The 21,152-nt window shown below is 41.8% G+C and overlaps 1 pseudogene; it reads left to right on the top strand.

Moving 5' to 3' along the window:
• Window positions 1–2,344: 2,344 nt before the first annotated feature.
• The window catches only part of LOC148152086 (uncharacterized), a 65,800-nt pseudogene continuing 46,992 nt past the window's right edge, over window positions 2,345–21,152 (top strand).

The raw sequence follows: 21,152 nt of genomic DNA, 5'->3' as shown, positions 1-21,152 counted from the left end.
CTAAATTGCCAAGTCAGGGGTAAATATAAGGTAGGGGAATGGATCTAGGTGAGTTACTCTTCGGAGGGTCAGTGTGGACTTGTTGGGCTGAAGGGCCTGTTTCCATATTGTAGGGAATCTCATATCTTAAAGAAATCTAGTCCCATTTGCCAGCATTTGGCTCATATGCCTCTAAACCCTTCTTATTCATATACCCATCCAAATGCCTTTTAAATGTACAAGTTCTTGGTCTCTTCCAGAGCAAGTTATTCTACGAACTCGAAAATCTGCTTTTTTCAGTGGTTTTGTTCATGTGAGAAATGTTGACTGTACACAAGAAATACTCCCTTGCTCACCCTGAAAATTGTCCTTTGGGGCCTACAGACTCCTGTGACAGACAGGCAAAGCTTGAAACAATACAATGCTGCCTCAAAAATATGGATCCAACTGTAACCTACAACCTTCTGACTCACAGGTGACAGTGATGCTAATATGCATTTAGAAAAATATTAAGCTGTTGAAATTTTGGGAAGTCATTTGCTGTTTCCAGCCCTGACAAAAATATTTAGTATTTGCATTATAGTAAGTAATCATTAATAGCTGTTTCTTCACTACGAATCTACAAGGACAGTGTTCTACATATGTTTTCTGTTTCCTATCAACTCTTGTTACAAAGTCACTGTGTGGGGATACACTATCGCAGTGCTTGAAAACATTTATTTTCAGTAGTCATTGGACACAACCACAACTGTAAAAGTGGGGAAAAAAACCCAATCTCTTTAATCATTCTAACTTAATGCTTTAAACAAAAGATGCAAGCCAAGCCTTGTCGTCACCGTGAGAGACAGAATCCCCTTACAGTTGAAATGCGTGACATGGGGAGAGAAGTTGAGTAGTCACGATGTCTGAACATTTTTGCAAAACCTTGTAATATCAGTTTCAGTGGCTCAAAAAAGAAACATCTGGATGGGACATTTCCCAAATAAAATAAACTGACTGCAGAGAAGAGAGACTGAAGTTGTTGCTTAGATTTTACACGCTACCCTGTGAAAACAAGATCAGCTAGAAACAAGATCTATGAAAAGTCAATTATAAAAAAGCTTTGGTTAGTGAGAGAAAATGTTGGAAATAATGCCCATAATGCTGTTAGGAGCCAGCATAGACTAATGGGCTGATTGACCTCCTTCTGTGCTGTGTGGTTTTATGATTCTAAGTAGGTCAACGGGCACAAAATTGTTGATCTCACTGTTTGGGGGGTGGGGGAGCAATGGTTCACAGCACATCCATGCTTGTTGGAAATATACGGAACAAAATTCATCTGGCTGCCTAATTTCCTGAATTTTGGAGAGGAAAGGTATGTCCTAGACCTCTTTTTAGTTCAAGCATCCTCCACAGACTCCATTATACAGAGCAGCAGTCTTCAGGAAAAAAACATATAGTCCAGGCAGACTTCTCTTCTTATTGATGTAGAGCTGCACTTTCCAGAGGAGGATGAAATTGGGTTTTCCATGCCAGGGTGGACAGCATTTTTCAAGAGACACCCAATTTACAGCCCTTTGCTGATTTAATATGGTCAAGCCTAAGAGCAACCAGCTCAATCAGGAGAGGACGCCTTAATATTGAGGCACCTTCAAAGACTGGGAATGTTGTTCTGAGGGAACCTAAGTGCAGACAGATTCCAGCGATCAGGGTAGGGAAGATTTTGGTCTGAAGCCTTTGTCTTGGCTCGGGGACAATTAGTGCCACCAATTGTCCCTCCATAGACCATGAAGGAGAATTCCCCAGTGACAATCCACCGGAAGGCATCCAGGGGAAGCAAGGCTTAGCCAGCTGTTCTATCACACGGTGGGATCTCCTGGCATTTTCAAAATGGCAGTGCAGACAGGAAGTGACCCCGAATTGGACCATTAAACAGCTCAACTGACCACCCGCTGGGCAGTCATGTGGCAAGATGCCAGCATGGCACAAAGACCTTGTGTGACCCTCCCTACATGTTAACTACTGTAAACGCACCCACTTCCCAACCCGTTGGTAAAATTCAATCTACAAAATCCCTTTACAAACAGACTTTGTGGTAAAGCACTGCAGGCTGCTGAAGAATTGCTTTCACTCACTGACTGAGAAACCATGTACACTATGTAAAGGAGACAGTTCCTAGATTTGATGACTCTACCTTGAACTCACAATCAAGAGGTTAAAATCAGGGAAGAGATAATGGCTCCAAGGTGAAGAGGCAGAATCACCCCAGAATGATTCTGCAAGTACCATCTTCTTTTTCTCCTCTCGCAGTAGCCTCCAGATCCAGGAAGGTTGAATCTGGCTGAACCTCATGACTATGTGGATAATTTAGCTCATCACCACAAACATGGAGACACTCTCAGGTAAGTACAGCAGAGATTCTCCATGTGATTGGAGTGGTGAAATCTCTACTTTTGGACCCAATGGCTTGCTTCACAGTCTTTAGTGCAACTCTATGGCATTCTCTGAAGTCGCACTGACGTTGTGTGGTAAAATGATGAAAGGCAGTCATGAGTCACATGTTGGGTAGAATTGAGGGTGTTGTGGAAGGGAAACTCTTGTAGGGGAGCAGCATCCTGTAATCTGTCCTAAAGGTCTGAAGACAGGACAGAGATTAAAGCATCAAGAATGATGTCAGGATATTCACCAAGATTTCTGTCACACACTAAAAGCACATTGATAGGACAGTGGACCTTATGGTTACGATTTTGATCCCTATTTTTGTGAGCAGGAGGGGTGCACAGATCCATGTACAGGGTCACTGGCAGCCTGTGCCATTGTAAGTCTGCTATCCTGATGAAGTCCCATCTCCTCTCAACTCACGTCAAAAGCCTCTGTTACTATTTCTGTGACTGATGAACTGGGATATGTTTTTACATTCACCAGTCTGCATTCACAAGGAACCAGTTTTAAAGGCTGAAAGAATATGGTAATTTTTATAGCCACCAGGAGACGCACCCACAACCTGGTTTGGGGCTCCAGACTTTCACCTATATAGGAATGGTGATCTTCCTAGGATAGGGTCTTCTAAGGACTTCTATCCTTCTTGTCACTCCTCCTAGACATCCACCTCTCTTGCTCCTCCTTGGCTGTCTGTCCTGCTTATGCTGCAGAGTGGGAGCCATTATGTCTACTACTACTTTACCCAGACACTGAGGTTAGTTATCTCAGTTGTTTCGTTGGCCATGAGTGATGCCAACAATATGAGTTCAATTCCCACACTGGCTGAGGTTACCAAGGACTCACCTCCTCAACCTTTTGCCTTGCCTGTGACATGCTGGTTCTAATGTTTAACAAACCATCAGTCTTCTCTCTCTCTCTCTCTCTCTCTTTCTCTAATGAGAGAGCAGCCTGTAGAATTATGCCATTTTACTTTTACCTAACCATGGCAATGTTATTTTCTATTTCTCTGTGGTTAGTCAAAAACCTTCAAATTCCTTTTGAAAAGTGTTTCCATCTGCATTGCCTCAATGCAACAAGTGAAAAGCACTGCTGTTGAAACATTCAAATAAACGAGGAGAAAGTGAGGTCTGCAGATCAGAGCTGAAAATGTGTTGCTGGAAAAGCGCAGCAGGTCAGGCAGCATCCAGGGAACAGGAATGAAGAAGGGCTTATGCCCGAAACGTCGATTCTCCTGTTCCCTGGATGCTGCCTGACCTGCTGTGCTTTTCCAGCAACACATTTTCACCACATTCAAATAAACCCCAATCATGGTCAATCTCAATTGTTAATCCTTTTGTGGCAGGGGAAAACACTGAAGCATTTCCTGTAATTTGTTGGTCAATTCTTGCATTTGTGCTTTGCATCAGCCCAAATGTGATAGTGATATCATGATCTTATTCTTTCAACTTCTTAACATGCAAACAGGGGCCACACCTGCATATTCCACTCAAGCCATCGAATACTGAGTGACTCAATGGGAAGTAACCAGTGTTGCCCACATTTTTAATATCTCTGCGAACAGTGCAACACAATTTAATTTCGCATTAAATGTGTTGGGATGCCCCTTCATCAGAAATCCACCCATTATCTTAAGCAAAGAATCCTTCCCAAAACATCAACAAAGCTTTTATCTTTTAGATGGTCACAGATCTTTCTAGTATTTTCTCTTCATGTTTCATGTCTGACATTTTTACATTTGTTTCCATCTCAGCAAGGATTAAACTGATTTGTTACAAAATGTATAGCTGCTCAAATTCATACAACTACCCCTCCACCAAATGATACGGAAAAGTCCCATAGTCTGCACCCTGACAAAACTGCCATTGAGTCAATGGCACAGGTGATCAAATGCTTATGCAAAGACATAAGTTTTAAGGAACACTTCAGAATGGTGAAGAGAATGGTGGAAAGATGTGAGGAAGGCATTCAAGAGGTTACGGCCTAGTCACTTGACCTTCAATGGTCACGTGAATGAAGTCCGGGATAAATCAAGAGGCCAATGTTGGAGTGACACAGAATTCTGAGAAGGTTATAGGGCTCGAGGAGATTATAAAGATGCTGGCTGGGCAGGGGGTTCTGTATTTGATTACAAGGCCATGAAAGTCCTCCCTAAAATTTGCTATACTTATTTCTTTTATTTGGCTATAAGCAACCAAGCTGCTTCTGCTTTGCAGCTATGTCTTCAAGTAGTAATACATTCTTTATCTACATTTCTGTGTGCCCCACCACCTCCAGTCTACGTTCGCTCTTCCACATAGTTTATGTTGCTTAATATCAATTTTTGATTAATTTGGAGTCTTACAACACACCCTTATTGACTGCATTCTCTCCTCCAGCCAAGCCCCTGACCCAATTAGCTGAAGCATGGCAGGTTGCATACAACAGATTAGCCACATGAATGGCAAGATTGGTGCTCCTACCTAAAGGCACACAGAAGCCCTCTTCTATTGGATTTCCAGTGGCACACAGATACTGATAGAATTTCAGGCCCACAGACATTAAGCACGTTTAGGAGTATCTGCATGTTTGCCTGTTAAACACTCAGCCAATGTCCTTTCAGAAACAATTTCTAAAATGATCAGAAATCTGCAACTGAAAATCAGCGAATAAAAACCAGAACTATCATTTCCTTCTGTATAGAGAATCTAACTTGAGGTTTAGTATAATAAGATGCAAAATCTTGGAATTGTAACAAAAGTTGTAATGTATCACATCAAATTCCAATATTGAGTTAAAGGCGAATATTATTTCAGTCAGAACATTGGCAAAAAATAAGAGGGGCAACAATATATGAAGTAAACATTTGCATTTGATAGATTGATGAACTTACTTCATACACACTTTTGGTTTATTAAATGTCTACTTCCACATATTTATTTAGTCAGAAAACATGGAAAAGATGCAGATATGAATTTTAAGGTTACTGTCAAGACATCATGTGTTACATCTCAACAGGATAAAACACTGGAAACCAAACCTGGAGATGTCACAAATGTTAGAAATGTTACTAAAGTACCAATGGGCGGCACGATGGCACAGTGGTTAGCACTGCTGCCTCACAGCGCCAGAGACCCGGGTTCAATTCCCCCCTCAGGCGACTGACTGTGTGGAGTTTGCACATTCTCCCCGCGTCTGCGTGGGTTTCCTCCGGGTGCTCCGGTTTCCTCCCACAGTCCAAAGGTGTGCAGGTCAGGTGAATTGGCCATGCTAAATTGCCCGTAGTGTTAGGTAAGGGGTAAATGTAGGGGTGTGGGTGGGTTGCACTTCGGCGGGGCAGTGTGGACTTGTTGGGCCGAAGGGCCTGTTTCCACACTGTAAGTAATCTAATAAAATCTCTAATTTCCCTGTCTGATAGATGTAGTTAACAAGAACTGTACTTAACAAGAACTACTAATTATTACAAATAGATAGGTTCTAGCCACAGGCAAACAATTACAAACTGCTGACATTTAACTCTAGCAGTTAAAACTCTAACTCCCATCCAAAAACCTTGTACACACACATAGGGCCAAACAGACAGGAAAAAACAATGGCTATGAGTGGAAGCCATGATGTGGAGGTGCCAGTATTGAATTGGGGTGGTAGCAGATGAAGGAGCAGCACTCCAAAAGCTAGTGCTTCCAAATAAACCTGTTGGATTATAACCCAGCATTGTGTGATTTTTAACTATGAATGGAGGGGATGGGGAATTGTGTGAAACATTTAGTTGCATGATGGGAAAACTGGCCAACACCTGGTTGTAACAAAACACAAGTTAAGACTATAACAAAGATCAAAACATTGCTAACCTCAGTAGGACTTGAAGTAGGCTAAGTCTACATAAATTCTTTAACCTTGGTAGACCTTGGCAGGGCTTGATTTGGTTGGCTCGACATAAATCCTGGGATACTAACTAAGTCCAAATAAAGACATTCCACAAAATGTTTTGAGCCTCCAACAATGACAAGATTATGAGATGACTTATGTGGCACAAAGTTTTGGGAAGTCAATATAATAAACCTTGAAAATAATATATCAGATCATAATTCAATGTACCGGTCTAATGGATGACTAACCTCTCATGATAGTTATTGATAGCTATTGACAAGTTTTAAGTATAATGATTCCTGTTTTTCTCTCTGTAAGCACAAACTTGTGAGAGACTCAGAGATGTAATCAACTCTCTCTCTTTTCCATGTTCAGCCACTCTGCATGCAGTTTCCTTGTTAATTAGACTGATTGTTTTGTCGGACCAAGTTTTGTTGAACTTTTGTAGAGTCTCTTTAGGTCTCACAGCCCTGTTGCTATTTTTAATCCATTTCTACAAGGAGAGGGTAAAAAACAAACAGTTCAATAACACGAGTTCTCAGTATTAAATGGGGTTGTTTCTTTTGTTTCCAAAGTCCTTCAGTTATCTGATCTTTTCCATCAGGTTCTTCACAAGAGGCATGGAGCAACTGATTCACAAATTATAAAGTATCAAATATATTGGTTAGAAGCAAAATATTTACCAACTGGTGGGAGAAGACAACTGTCTTTCTTTTGCTTCAAGTGTCTTACTGGAGATACAGTGACACACAATCTCCTTTTTCAAAGGTCTGAGGGTTTCTCACTGCATAGTTCAGACCCACAAGCTATTCAGCTTTTCAGGAGCAATCAGTGACTTACCATAAGGCTGATGATCTTTGGCATTCATCATGGGTCACAACTGCACAAACCAATCAGCAACTTGCTGCCAGATGAATCTCACATTATACAGACATCCCTGTGCCATGTCCTCTATTTCCGTTCTGATTGCTTGCAAAGCAATAGTGTAAACATAAATTACAATATGTTTCAGCAACCTGTTTTTTAAAGGTACAGTAATTCCTTCCTTGGTCCTTTGTTGTAAACTGTTCTTTTCCCAATTCAGTTGGCAAGCAAAAATAAAGCAAAATAAAAAGATTTTTATATATAGCACTACTTGAGTACCTTCTTTAATTAAACTACTTAAACCTACTTAAGAGCGACCTGTTTTTTTGTTCCAAAGCTAGTAAAATTGTGTCTTTCTTTCATGCAATAAAACTTGAACTGCATTGTCTCATTTATGAATAATCTATCAATGTAGGTGACAAATAGTCTTCTATACTTACTCACCATGAATCTGGAGAGGACATGCAGCATTAGCAGCTGAACTCCAAACACCACTGTCAGTCAATCTAGCTGGCAAACTAACATCTTTCATGTCACCAAGAGGCTTAAAACCAAGAATTATGCTTAATTCACTTAAATCTTGCAGGTCAAAAGGTTTCAAAATCATTATTTGACACTATTGCTATCATTTGACAACAACCAAGGTTGCCACCTGAAAATCAAAAAAAAAAGATATAGTATCTACTTTTCTTCTGGATGTATTAAGGTTACATTTTGAATTGTTTTACATACTCTAACATAAGTATTTTAAGTGTTTCATTGCATAGTTTATCAGAGATTATGGGAAAACCATTTAAATTTATTACCTCTCCACTGGTGCAAGATTTATGAGATTTGTAACAACATAACCTTCTAAACTCTGTGGTGAATTTAAGGGAGTGAATTGCTGTAGATGCAATATTGGGCATTGGAATCACTTTACATGATGATCGCGTCCTAGCTGTGCCTGAGGCATTGCAGCCTACATCATGGAGAACAATCAGGATAATACGTTCCTGCATTATGCCATGTCTCAAATCAGATTTAGCCCTATTCTCCAATCTGGCACAATTTGCAAGCTGCCAATAGCATGACTACAGTCATAGAGTCATAGAGATGTACAGCATGGAAACAGACCCTTCGGTCCAACCCATCCATGCCAACCAGATATCCCAACCCAATCTAGTCCCACCTGCCAGCACCCGGCCCATATCCCTCCAAACCCTTCCTATTCATATACCCATCCAAATGCAATTGTACCAGCCTCCACCACTTCCTCTGGCAGCTCATTCCATACACATACCACTCTCTGCGTGAAAAAGTTGCCCGGTAGGTCTCTTTTATATCTTTCCCCTCTCACCCTAAACGTATGCCCTCTAGTTCTGGACTCCCCTACCCCAGGGAAAAGACTTTGCCTATTTACCATATCCATGTCCCTCATAATTTTGTAAATCTCTATAAGGTCACCCCTCAACCTTCAACGCTCCAGGGAAAACGGCCCCAGCCTGTTCAACCTCTCTCTATAGCTCAAATCCTCCAACCCTGGCAACATCCTTGTAAATCTTTTCTGAACCCTTTCTAGTTTCACAACATCTTTCCGATAGGAAGGAGACCAGACTTGCACACAATATTCCAACAGTGGCCTAACCAATTTCCTTTACAGCCGCAAATGACCTCCCAACTCCTGTACTCAATAATCTGACCAATAAAGGAAAGTATACCAAACGCCTTCTTCACTATCCTACCAACCTGCGACTCCACTTTCTTGCTTTCTGACCTGGTTTAATTCCTTCCTTCAGTTTTCCCTTTCTATTTTTCTGATTTCAGATTCCCAACATTTGCTGCCGGCAACCTCATTATGAAGGGGAAAAGGAACATGAGACTTCTGATGAAGGAACAATACCATTTTACTGATAATCACAGATCTGATCATCAGAGTCATCAGCTCAAATGCTGGTACTATGTATGCATGAGAAACTTAGGAATATAGCAAATTTACAGCACAGAATGAGTTCATTTAGTCCATTATGTTCATGGTCTTCAAAAAGAGATAGTGAACCTCGTCCCACTTCCCAGCTCTGAGCCCTGTAAGTTATAGTGCTTCAAATGCAGAACCAAGAATTTTCTTCATATGCAGTGAATGTTACAATGTCCACCCTATATTTAGGCAGTGAATTCAAAACACCCGTCACTTTCCAGGAGTAAATTGCCTCCCATGCATTCCCTTCTAACCCTCTGTCAATTAATTTAGATTGGTATACCACAGTTATTGACTGAACCTCTCTGCTAAGGGAAAGTGAACCTTCACATATTGCATTAACAGTCCTCCGGCACCACACCTGCAGTCAGAGAGGTTGGAAAAAATATGGTCAGAATCTCTATTACTTCTTCGCTTCCTCTCTTGGAAGCCTGGAATCGATTTCATCTGGCCCTGGCAAATTATCCAGTTTCAAAGATGTTGAATTCTGGAGTACTTCCTTTCTCAACATGTTGAGAATGAAAACATCTTCATAAAAGAAAGGAGTTGATAAAGACAGGTTTAACATTCTCATTAAGAAATGTGTCTGAGGCTTTCATCTTCCCATTCAAATTATCCTTTTGATCTCTAATATACTCTACTACCTCCTTAGTAATATTCTTTGTCTTTACAGGTTTAGTCTTATTTGTTTTTTGGCTAAGTGCGAGTTTATTGAGTTTATTAATGAGCTTCTAGCCACAATATCTAGTGAGATCTCCCACCTTATCTTACCAATGATGTGAAATTATACATTTTGGTTTGAAAAACAAAACGGCATAAATTACTTAAATGGTGATGTATTGAGAAGGGCACAAGTGCAAAGGGATCTGGTTGTCCTTGTACACCAGTCAATGCAAGTAAACAGACAGTATCAGCAAGCAATTGTGAAGACAAATTGTAGGTTCTTTTAATCAACCTGTTCAGACATGTTATGACAAACCTCTAAAACAAGTGAGACTTGAACGTAAGCTTTCTGGCTCAAAGGTGAAGGCAAACCATGTAATTGTCTTCATTGCAAGAGGATTTGAGTTCAGAAGGAGGCATGCCTTCGTATAGTTAGAAAGGTCTTGGGTATACTACACCTGAAGGATACACTTTCCAGACAGGGAGTGCAGTGGAGAATCACCAGGTTGATGTCAGGGGTAGCAGGACTGTTGTATGAGGAGACATGGCACGGTGGCACAGTGGTTAGCACTGCTGCCTCACAGCGCCAGAGACCCGGGTTCAATTCCCGACTCAGGTGACTGACTGTGTGGAGTTTGCACATTCTCCCCGTGTCTGCGTGGGTTTCCTCCGGGTGCTCCGGTTTCCTCCCACAGTCCAAAAGATGTGCAGGTCAGGTGAATTGGCCATGCTAAATTGCCCGTAGTGTTAGGTAAGAAGGGGTAAATGTAGGGGTATGGGTGGGTTGCGCTTCGGTGGGTCAGTGTGGACTTGTTGGGCCGAAGGGCCTGTTTCCATACTGTAAATAATCTAATCTACTGGATCTGTATTCACCAGAGCTTAGAAGGATGAAAGGCGATCCGTTTGAAATATAAGATTGCAACAGGGTAGACAGACTGGTTGCAGGGAGGATGCTTCCCCTGGCTGAACAGTCTAGAATTAAGAGTCACAGATGAGGACACTTTTCTTCATTCAGAGGGCGGTCAACGTATGGAATTTGCTATCACAAAAGACTGTGGAGACCAAGTCACAGTATATTCAAGAAAGAGACTGATAATTTTTTTAGACATTAGAGGCATCAAGTGGTATGGAAAGAAAGTGAGAATATGACTTTGAGATAAAGGATCAACCATGGTAATTCTGACTGTTGGAGCAGATTCAAACTTATTTCTGCTCCTAGTTTGTTTGTTCCTGTGACATTTTAATACTTTGTCCATACAATCCATATTTGCTAAATTAAGTCTTTGCTTTGTAACTGCCCAATTTAAAACCCTTAATCTTAGCTAATTTTCCTGATCATTCACAACTAAGCTAATTGGACTGAATAGTGATCAATGCTATCAAACTGCTCACCCACAGGTTATTCTAACACTTGTCCAGGTTCATCTCCTAAATCTAAACATTTTCTAGCACACTATGGAGTCAGAATTACAGCTTAGTGACTTACCAGGCATGAGTGTACTGCAGCCAGGCCGAGGGAAAGAATATTTAATGTGCTAGTGATCCTACAGACTACAGGGGACACAGATGAAGTGATGTTCAGGAAAACGCTGATAAGCAGGCATGTTGCTACATAATTTCACTTTACTGTCAAGATATCCAACTTGACACAAACCTTTATGCAGATCCTGAAATTCATCCTTTTCAGAATGGAAGTGTCACCCAACTCCATGATAGCACTTGCAAACCAACACAAGATGCAATATCTGGTAGTGAATCTCTTAGTTCCTGCTGTAACACAACGTCTCAGTGTTGTGGTGGAAACTCAACTTAGATCATAAGATCCATTCTCATTGTCATACAGCTTGCTGTGACTTTGAATGTAGCTATTACTGCTCAAAAGAACACACATACACGAACAGCAATCCAGGAACCTGTCCTTCCACATGTAATTGGAGTACTGCAGTCGTTCCATGTTGCACCAATAAGCTGCCTTCTCTCAGAGTACCGCATTCTGCTCCCAACACTGCCATTCCTAGCCCAAACTGCCTTCCATGCCAAGGGGGTGCAGTCTGAAGTTGGACTCTCAAGGCCTGGGGTAGTTTGAGGTCATCCTGCAATCTCCTAGTCAAAGTTAGCAGCCTTCCAATAACTATGCTGGAGCAATTGGGTAGCACTGAGTAAACCAGGTACTGGAGAACAGGCATCAAGGAAATGCACAAGGCTGACTATTTCATTTTTTCAAGTATTTTTGAAATTTCTTTGTACGCATAAAGTTGTTCTGGAATCATTCCTTGTGGGTGACTTTTATTTCATGATTTTGACCAATGGGAAATGGTGATTTCCCTTAGCAGGGAGATTGAAAAGTGAGGAAGTATGCAGCAACTGTGAGTGAGGAGGAAATCTCAGGGGAACTGAAATCTAGATATTTATTCATGAACAACCTAATCATAGCAAAGAGGTCTCCAAATGGCCCCACTCTTCCTGCTGTTCCTCCTTTTGATCCTCCTCCTGTTGTGCTTCTGAAAGCATGATGGCAATCACTAAACCTTTATGAAATCCATGGTGTGCAAATGACAGAAGACTACCACAAACATAGAAACACATTCTAGGGAGTACTGCAAGAGTTCCAGTTAGGGTCCAGGCTGTTGCTCAGGACACCAATGGTTTGCTCTATGATGTTCATGGCTTTCATTGCTGATTGCACTGTTCAAAGAGTGAGGAGAGAAGTCATGAACCAGGTATGGAGCCAATATGCCTTGTCACCCACAAGGTAAAAACAAGGACTGCAGATGCTGGAAACCAGATTCTAGATTAGAGTGGTGCTGGAAAAGCTCAGCAGTTCAGGCAGCATCCGAGGAGCAGGAAAATCGACATTTCATGCAAAAGCCCTTCCTCAGGAATAGTTCCTCCAGCGCCACGCTAATCTAGAATCTTCTCACCCACAAGTAGGGACATGCTAGGACAAAGATGGCAGATAGAATAACTAGCATAGCTGCAGGATGGCAGTACAACTCCTTGTTAATATGTGTATTCTGCAGAACCATGTGATGTACTATTGATTGCACATTTGTCCATTCCAAACTCCATATGTAGCATACTTGCTCTTCCTGCTGTTCTTCAATGAGTGAGTTGATAATAATCTTCACTCTTCAATACAATACCTGTCACTTCCCTATTGCAGTGATGGAAGGTGAACTGTAAAGTGTTGCTGATGTCAGCTGCTTCCCCACTGACTGAGAAATTTAGACCCATGGGTCTAATAAAATGGGTCATTTAAATTCAGAAAATTTCATTTATTCTACATTAGTTTCATGAACTTGCTTCTGTCTGTTGCAGCCACTTTAAGTCATGTTTCTTGATTTTAAAGGAACATTTAACTAAAGCACTTTACTCCATGAAAGTCTCAGATGTTAAAATTGGAAAGCAGGCTTTTGTAATTCTGAAATGTTTGCAAAACTCCTCCAAAAATACTAAGCACCGCTCTCCATTAATATTGCACAAACTAAAGAAACTCAAATGCATCTGAAGATTACATAATTATGCTTGAAAATTATTTATAACTTGCATGGTCAACCCTTAAATAGCGCTAGTGAAAGAGTTCATTATAGTACTGATCGAAAGAGGGCAGCCCAAAATATATAATCATGCACCAAATCAATATTACTTGCTGATTGGCATCGTTATTCACATGCTGGGTAAGTCACACCAGAAGTGGCCAAGCTGACATGTGTTGACTTTTCAGATTCCAGCATTGCTGTGGAGTTGAATGTCAAGGTCTTGGCTATGCTGAACATCTGACTAATTAAGGGTTTTTGCAGAAAACTTCCTGACCATGTAATTAATAACCTGTGTCTTCTTATGACCAAATAAGGAGAAGTAAATTGCCTCCTCCCTTTTTAACCCCGCGTCAGCCAAAACAAAGATTTTTAATTTTTTTTTTGGAAGACAGGTATATCAGACTTCAATTAAACGTGGAACTAGTTAAAATTAAGAGCATAAGTGAGCCTTATGGTGGGCAATTGTGGAAGGGAATCCTGAGCGACAGGATTTACATGCATTTGGATAGACAAAGACTGATTAGGGATAGTCAACATGGCTTTGTGCATGGGAAATTATGTCTCACAAACTTGATTGAGTTATTTGAAGAAGTATCATAGAGAATTGATGAGGGCAGAGTGGTAGACGTGATCTATATGGAATTCAGTAAGGCATTCGACAAGGTTCCCCATGGGAGACTGGTTAGCAAGGTTAGATCTCAGGGAATACAGGGAGAACGAGCCATTTGGATACAGAACTGGCTCAAAGGTAGAAGACAGAGGGTGGTTGTAGAGGGGTGTTTTTCAGATTGGAGGCTTGTGACCAGTGGAATGCCACAAGGATCGGTGCTGGGTCCACTTCTTTTTGTCATGTATATAAATGATTTGGATGTGAGCATAAGAGGTATAGTTAATAAGTTTACAGATGACACTAAAATTGGAAGTGTAGTGGACAGTGAAGAAGATTACCTCAGATTACATGGAATCTTGATCAGATGAGCCAATGGGCTCAGGAGTGACAGATGAAGTTTAATTTAGATAAATGTGAGGTGCTGCATTTTCGGAAAGCAAATCTTAGCAGGACTTATACATTTTATGGTAAGGTCCTTGGTAGTGTTGCTGAACAAAGAGACCTTGGAGTGCAGGTAGATAGCATAGTGAAGAAGGTGTTTGGGTATGCTTTCCTTTATTGGTCAGAGTATTGAGTACTGGAGTTGGGAGGCCATGTTGCAGTTGTGCAGGATATTGGTTAGGCCAATTTTGGAATACTACATGCAATTCTGGTCTCCTTCCAATTGAAAGGATGTTGTGAAACCTGAAAGGGTTCAGAAAAGATTTACAAGGATGTTGCCAGAGTTGGAGGATTTGAGCTATAGGGAGACGTTAAATTGGCTAGGGCTGGTTTCCCTGGAGCATCGGAGGCTGTGGGTGAGCTTATAGAGGTTTATAAAATCATGACAAGCATGGGTAGGATAAATAGACAAGGTCTTTTCCCTGGGGTGGAGAAGTCCAGAATTAGAGGGCATAGGTTTAGGGTGAGAGAGGAAAGTTATAAAAGAGACCTAAGGGGCAACATTTTCATGCAGAGGGTGGTGCGTGTACGGAATGAACTGCCAGAGAAAGTGGTGGAGGCTGGTACAATTGCAACATTTAAAAGACATCTGGATGGATATCTGAATAGAAATGATTTGGAGGGATATGGGCTGGGTGCTGGCAGGTGGGACTAGATTGGGTTGGGATATCTGGTCGGCATGGATGAGTTGGACTGAAGGGTCTGTTTCCATGCTGTACATCTCTATAAATCTAAGTACAAGGTTTCTTTGAGTGAAAGATAGAGGAATGCTATTACATGCAAACCCCAACAAAATTAATAAAATGCAACATCACATGTGCAAACACAGTATAATGATTAAAATAGGAAAAGTACAATAGGAATATAAGAATACACAGTTTGACAAGTTCATGGTCTCCTTGAGTTGTAGTTGAACCTGAGACTGGGTTTTTCGTTGATGTTGTGCATCCTGAGCAGTAGGGAAATTTGTAGAATTCTTGAATCTTGGTGAATGGATGTTTCTCTGATTGTTTCATTTCAGGGTCTGACTTTAAAAATGATGAGAAAGAAAGGGAACAGGAGAGAGAAAATCTTCTAGTCTTTGCTTTTACCAATCCATTTCCTCACTGTCTGTCTGTTGCTCTGCCAAGCAGCGACTGAAGTAGAGTTCATTTGTGTATTCCTGAGTTTAGCCCCATTGTCTTTCCAAACTGGACAGCTGCAGGCAACCTTTCCATGTTTATTATGTACAACTTATCATACAAGTAAACTAAAGCAAGAGATGTAAATTTCGTGATGCCTGACTCAATTGACTGGCATATAAAGTGGGTTATTTCAGTTCAGAAAATTACATTTATTCAACATTGCTTTTATGAACTTGCCTCAGTCTGTGGTCTGATAATTGTAGCAGCGATTTTAAGTCCATGTTTCTTTCTTATAAAAAACGTCCATGAAGGTCTCAGGTGTTAAAATCATATGATGGAGGTGAAAATTGATAGCTCATATTTTACCACAATTGTGACAATTTATATTTATTCTCCCTTCACCCGGCAATGATCCTGTTTTAAGTTGTTATGCTTGGGAATTATTTAGGTTGCTAGCTGCACAAAAAAAATCAATATCTATTTGGGTGAAAATTTATGGCTTCATTTTTACTGTCATTGTACTGTATATGTTCTAGAATATTCCTTTTTCCATTTTGTAAATGTCATTTTTCCTGCATTTTACAATTTCTCACCATCTGTCATCCTAAATGAAAAATAGACAAAGGAAGCACACAAAACTGTGTAACTTTCCAAGTGATCCACTGCTCCCAGGATTTGCAGGTGGGGAGTATATATCTCTTGGGAGCATAACAAGAATCCCCTCAGAGTTTCATTGTACCATTTCACATGTATTAATATCCAGTTCAAATCATATTTTAGACAATATATATTAACTTGCCTTGGAGATGCAAACTATCATGATTTGATCTGTACGATGAGAGGTCGAGTCTGGTCATTTTATTATGCAAGTGAAATAGTAGAGCATTACTTAGTTATATTTTCATTTGATTGTTTTTATTTACACACAAAGCACTCATGACATTTTATTTGTGAATAAAACTTGTCAGCAAGGCATATTGAAAGCCAATGCATCTGACAGCCAGTCCAATAAATATTATATTCACAGGGTTCATGAATAAACACATTGGTTTGGATACAGCATGTCCTTAAGAAGAAGGAAATGTAAGGAAGTGCAGATAACAAAGACACACTAAAGCCAGACACACTTGTTGTCAGATACCCAGCTCAAAGGACACAGCAGTCACAAACAAAATAAATTTTCAAGACTCTCCAATCCAAAATGAATAATGTTATGTGACCCTTGATTGCAGTATTTTTCTGTTTCCTACTATTGCAAGCAGTTTATTAAGTTGCATTTGGGAGCTTGTGGGGAATGGAACACAGGGCAAGAGAATGTTGGCTGATTGCAGGGCTGTTTGAAAGGTGAGCTTCGTGGGTCTGGGAGAAATACTCTCATTCCTGCTAGCCCAGTCTGCCTTCTGGCTAAGCAATCAATGAGCTTGGCTCAGCAAAGGATGTTAGGAGGATTTTCTTTCAATATCTCCCCAGATCCTGAAACCTAAAATTAAAATAATTAACAAATTGAAATGCAACTTACCTAGAGTCAATTTTATTGGTAACAGGTCAGCAAACTACATGATGAATCCACTTTCAGGTTGGCAACAACAATGTTTTAAAGGGGCTTCATATTTGCATTTTCACTCAGGTTTTATGTTTAGTTTCAACAGCCTGGTTTTCCTGATCTTGGGAATCCCAACAGAAGAAAGGAGTGAAGATTACGGAAATAAGTACATTGATTGCTTAGGCAGGACTCAGAAATGGGCCAGCAGGAATGACAGTGTTTCTAGGAGACAGTGAGGTCTGCAGATGCTGCAGATCAGAGTTGAGAGTTGCTGGAAAAGCACAGCAGGCCAGGCAGCATCTGAGGAGCAGGAGAAACAACGTTTCGGGCAGGAGCCCTTCATCAGGAATGAGGCTGGGAGCCTCAGGGGAGCCTCAGGGGTGGAGAGATTAATGGGACGGGTGAGGATGGGACTGGGGAGAAGGTAGCTGAGAGTGCAATAGGAGGATGGAGGTGGGGGTAAAGGTGATAGGTTGGAGAGGAGGGTGGAGCAGATGGGTGGGAAGGAAGATTGACAGGTGGGATAGCTCATGAGGACAGGGCTGAGTTGGAAAGTTGGAACTTGGGTAAGGCGGAGGGTGGGGAAATGAGGAAACTGGTGAAGTCCACATTGATGCCCTGGGGTTGAAAGATCCCAATGTGGAAGATAAGGCTTTCGTCCTCCAGGCGTCGGGTGGTGAGGGAGTGGCGATGGAGGAGGCCCAGGACCTGCATGTCCTCAGCAGAGTGGGAGGGGAGTTGAAATGTTCGGCCACAGAGTGTTGGGGTTGATTGGTGCGGGTATCCCGGAGATGTTCTCTAAAATGTTCTGCGAGAAGGCATCCAGTCTCCCCAATGTAGAGGAGACCGCATCGGGAGCAACGGATGCAATAAATAACATGTGTGGAAGTGCAGGTAAAACTTTTATGGATGTGAAAGGCTCATTTGGGGCCTTGGATGGAGGTGAGGGGGGAGGTTGGGCGCAGGTTTTGCAATTCCTGCAGTGGCAGGGGAAGGGCCAAGAGGGGAGAACAGTTTGTTGGGGGGCATGGACCTGACCAGTAGTCGTGGAGGGAACGGTCTTTGCGGAAAGTGGATAGGGGTGGGGAGGGAAATATATCCCTGGTGGTGGGGTCCATTTGTAAGTGGCAGAAATGTCGGTAGATGATGCAATTCATGCAGAGGTGGGTGGGGTGGAAGGTGAGGACCAAGGGGTTCTGTCCTTGTTGCGGTTGGAGGGGTGGGGTTCGAGGGTAGAGGTGTGGGATGTGGATGAGATGTGTTGGAGAGCATCGTCAATCATGTGGGAGGGGAAAGTTCGGTCATTAAAGAAGGAGACCATCTGGTGTGTTCTGTGGTGGAACTGGTCCTCCTGGGAGCAGATGCGGCGGAGGCGGAGGAGTTGGGAATATGGGATAGCATTTTTGTAGGAGGTAGGGTGGGAAGAGGTGTAATCCAGGTAGCTGTGGGAGTCGAGTTTGTAAAAAATGTCAGTGTAGAGTCGGTCCTCGTGGATGGAGATGGAGAGGTCTAGGAAGGGGAGGGAGGTGTCAGAGATGGTCCACGTGAGTTTGAGTTCAGGGTGGAATGTGTTTGTGAAATTGATGAACTGTTCGACCTCCTCGTGGGAGCACGAGATGGCACCGATGTAGTCATCAATGTAGTAGAGGAAGAGGTGGGGAGTGGTGCTGGTGTAACTCCAGAAGATTGACTGTTCTATGTAACCAACAAAGAGACAGGCAAAGCTAGGGCCCATATGGGTGTCCATGGCTATTCTTCTTGTCTGGAGGAAGTGGAAAGATTGGAAGGAGAAATTGTTGAGGGTGAGGATCAGTTCAGCCAAATGAATAAGAGTGTTGGTGGAAGGGTACTGGTGGGGATGTTGGGAGAGGAAGAAATGGAGCACTTGGAGGCCCTGGTCATGGCAGATGGAGGTGTAGAGGGACTGGACGTCCCTCGTGAAGATGAGGTGTTTGGGGCCGGGGAAACGGAAGTCTTGGAGGAGGTAGAGGACTTGGCTAGTGTCCCGAACGTATGTGGGGAGTTCCTGGACTGGAGGAGGTAGGTGGAGATGAGTTTGGGGGGCAGGAGCAGGCTGAGACAATGGGTTGCCTGGAGTGGTCAGGCTTGTGGATCTTGGGTAGGAGGGTAGAATCGGGCGGTGTGTGGTTCCCAAACTATGAGGTTGGAAGCTGTGGGTGGGAGATCTCCTGAGATGATAAGGTTGTGTATGGTATGGGAGATGATGGTTTGGTGATGCGGGGTGAGATCATGGTTGAGGGGGCGGTAGGAGGCGGTGTCTTCGAGTTGGCGTCTGCTTTCAGTACACCAAACTATCATTGCACTCCCTTTGTCCGCTGGCTTGATAGTGAGGTTGGGGTTGGAGCAGAGAGATTGGAGAGCTGTGTGTTCTGAGGGCAAGAGGTTGGAGTGGGTGAGGCAGTAGGTTGAGGTGGTCAATGTCACGGCGGCAGTGTGAAATGAATAGGTCAAGGGCAGGTAGCAGGCCAGGGGTGTCCAGGTAAATGGGGGGTATTGGAGGCAGGAGAAAGGGTCCTCGGTGGATGGTTGGGTGTTTTGGTTAAAAAAGTAGGCAAGGAGGATGAGGTGGAAGAAACGTTCAAGGTTGCAGCATGTGTCGAACTCATTAACCTGAATCGTAGGGGAATAAAGCTGAGGCCTTTACTGAGAGTATTTCTCCCCATCCCACTAAGCTCACCCTCCAAACAGTCCTCATCCAGCTGATCAACCAGCTACACACGGCTTAATAAACTGTTTGCAATAATAGGAGGCAGAAAAATACTGCAATCAATTTCTTGGTTGCTTCTGCACAAATGATTGGGTTTCTTTTCACAGTAATGGATTTTGGAACAGCATTTTTTTTTTAAAAAATGTGGTCCTACCCTTAGAAAACACAAGGACTTAAACACTCCTTGGAGTGGCTGGTGCAGAAAATAAATTGCTCCAGATAATTCTGCAAGATTAACAACATTAAATTTGAGTACCTGGTTGAACTTAAACAGAGCAGAGCTCATAATTTAGCGAATTGATTCCAGCAATTAAAATCTACATCCACAAGCCCAGATTATATTTGGCCAGTATTTTGTGGCCACACGATTTGGGGTTAGAGTTCGCCAGTGTGGGAGGGATTGGGGGGTGGAGGGTGGGTGCATTTGGAGAATGGGTCTAACAATGATGACAGTAACGTCATAACTTTCCGTGTGTCTTCACTTTCCCCTGATGAAGGTTGTTATTGGAGTTTCTCCCATGGGTGAAATGGACAGCCAACTAGAACAATGAGGAAACATACAGAAGGCAACAGCACGATCACTATATTATTCAATCTGTTCATCTACTTGATCCTTGAATAATTATTAAAATTTGGCCACAAATTACTTTTAACTACAGATATCTACCAAGTTCTCAGATCCCTTACCTATTAAGTAGGTCGGAATGCCATTACTTGGGCAGAATGTACTTCATGTCAAAAAAATGGAACATTAATCTTTTGCATTGAGATCAATTTCAGTATCTTTGGTTAACACAGGGGTTGCCCATTTCTGTAACTTGCTTAACAAGGTTTGTTTTGGGGAATTATATTTACTGCAGTCTTGTAAGTTATAGCTTCCAAGATAAATTTATGCTAATCAAATTTTAAAGTAACATGCACATTGAAATGATTAAAAATATATACAGAATTACATTTCAGCCTTTTAAGCAAGAGGAACAGTATGTCAGTTTCCACATGTGTTAGTTTAATCAGTGTACTCAAAACGCACTGCCTTACGATTTGCATCCGGTGTTCCTATAAATTTGGATCATTATATATTCTGGCGAATGAGTTAAATACATATATAAAAAAAACTTCATATCAATTTGTTAAAAGAATGTTCTGTTTCAGCAACCAGATTTCATGATGACCACAGGTAATTTGACCAATTTTCTAAACTATTTGCAAGTATATGTTACATAAAGAAATCAGATCCAATTTTCTTTGGAGAGGGAGTGGGGTTCAGTGAAGTTTGCTTCCAGCATGGTAGAATCTTTGAAGGTCAACTCCCAACAATCTCCTGTGTGGACAGAATTAACAATCAACACCTGAATGAGGAGGGAAACTTGCAAACCGTACCTTCTTTCCAATGATTAATATGAAATGAAAAATAGCCAAATGTTTTGAATATAAAAT

The sequence above is a fragment of the Chiloscyllium plagiosum genome, unplaced genomic scaffold (genome assembly GCF_037043375.1).
Source record: "Chiloscyllium plagiosum isolate Xiang-an unplaced genomic scaffold, Cpla_swu_hap1 HiC_scaffold_1, whole genome shotgun sequence".
Lineage (NCBI taxonomy): Eukaryota > Metazoa > Chordata > Chondrichthyes > Orectolobiformes > Hemiscylliidae > Chiloscyllium > Chiloscyllium plagiosum.
Note: the sequence above shows the minus strand (reverse complement) of the source record. Positions and strands in the feature narration are given on the sequence as shown.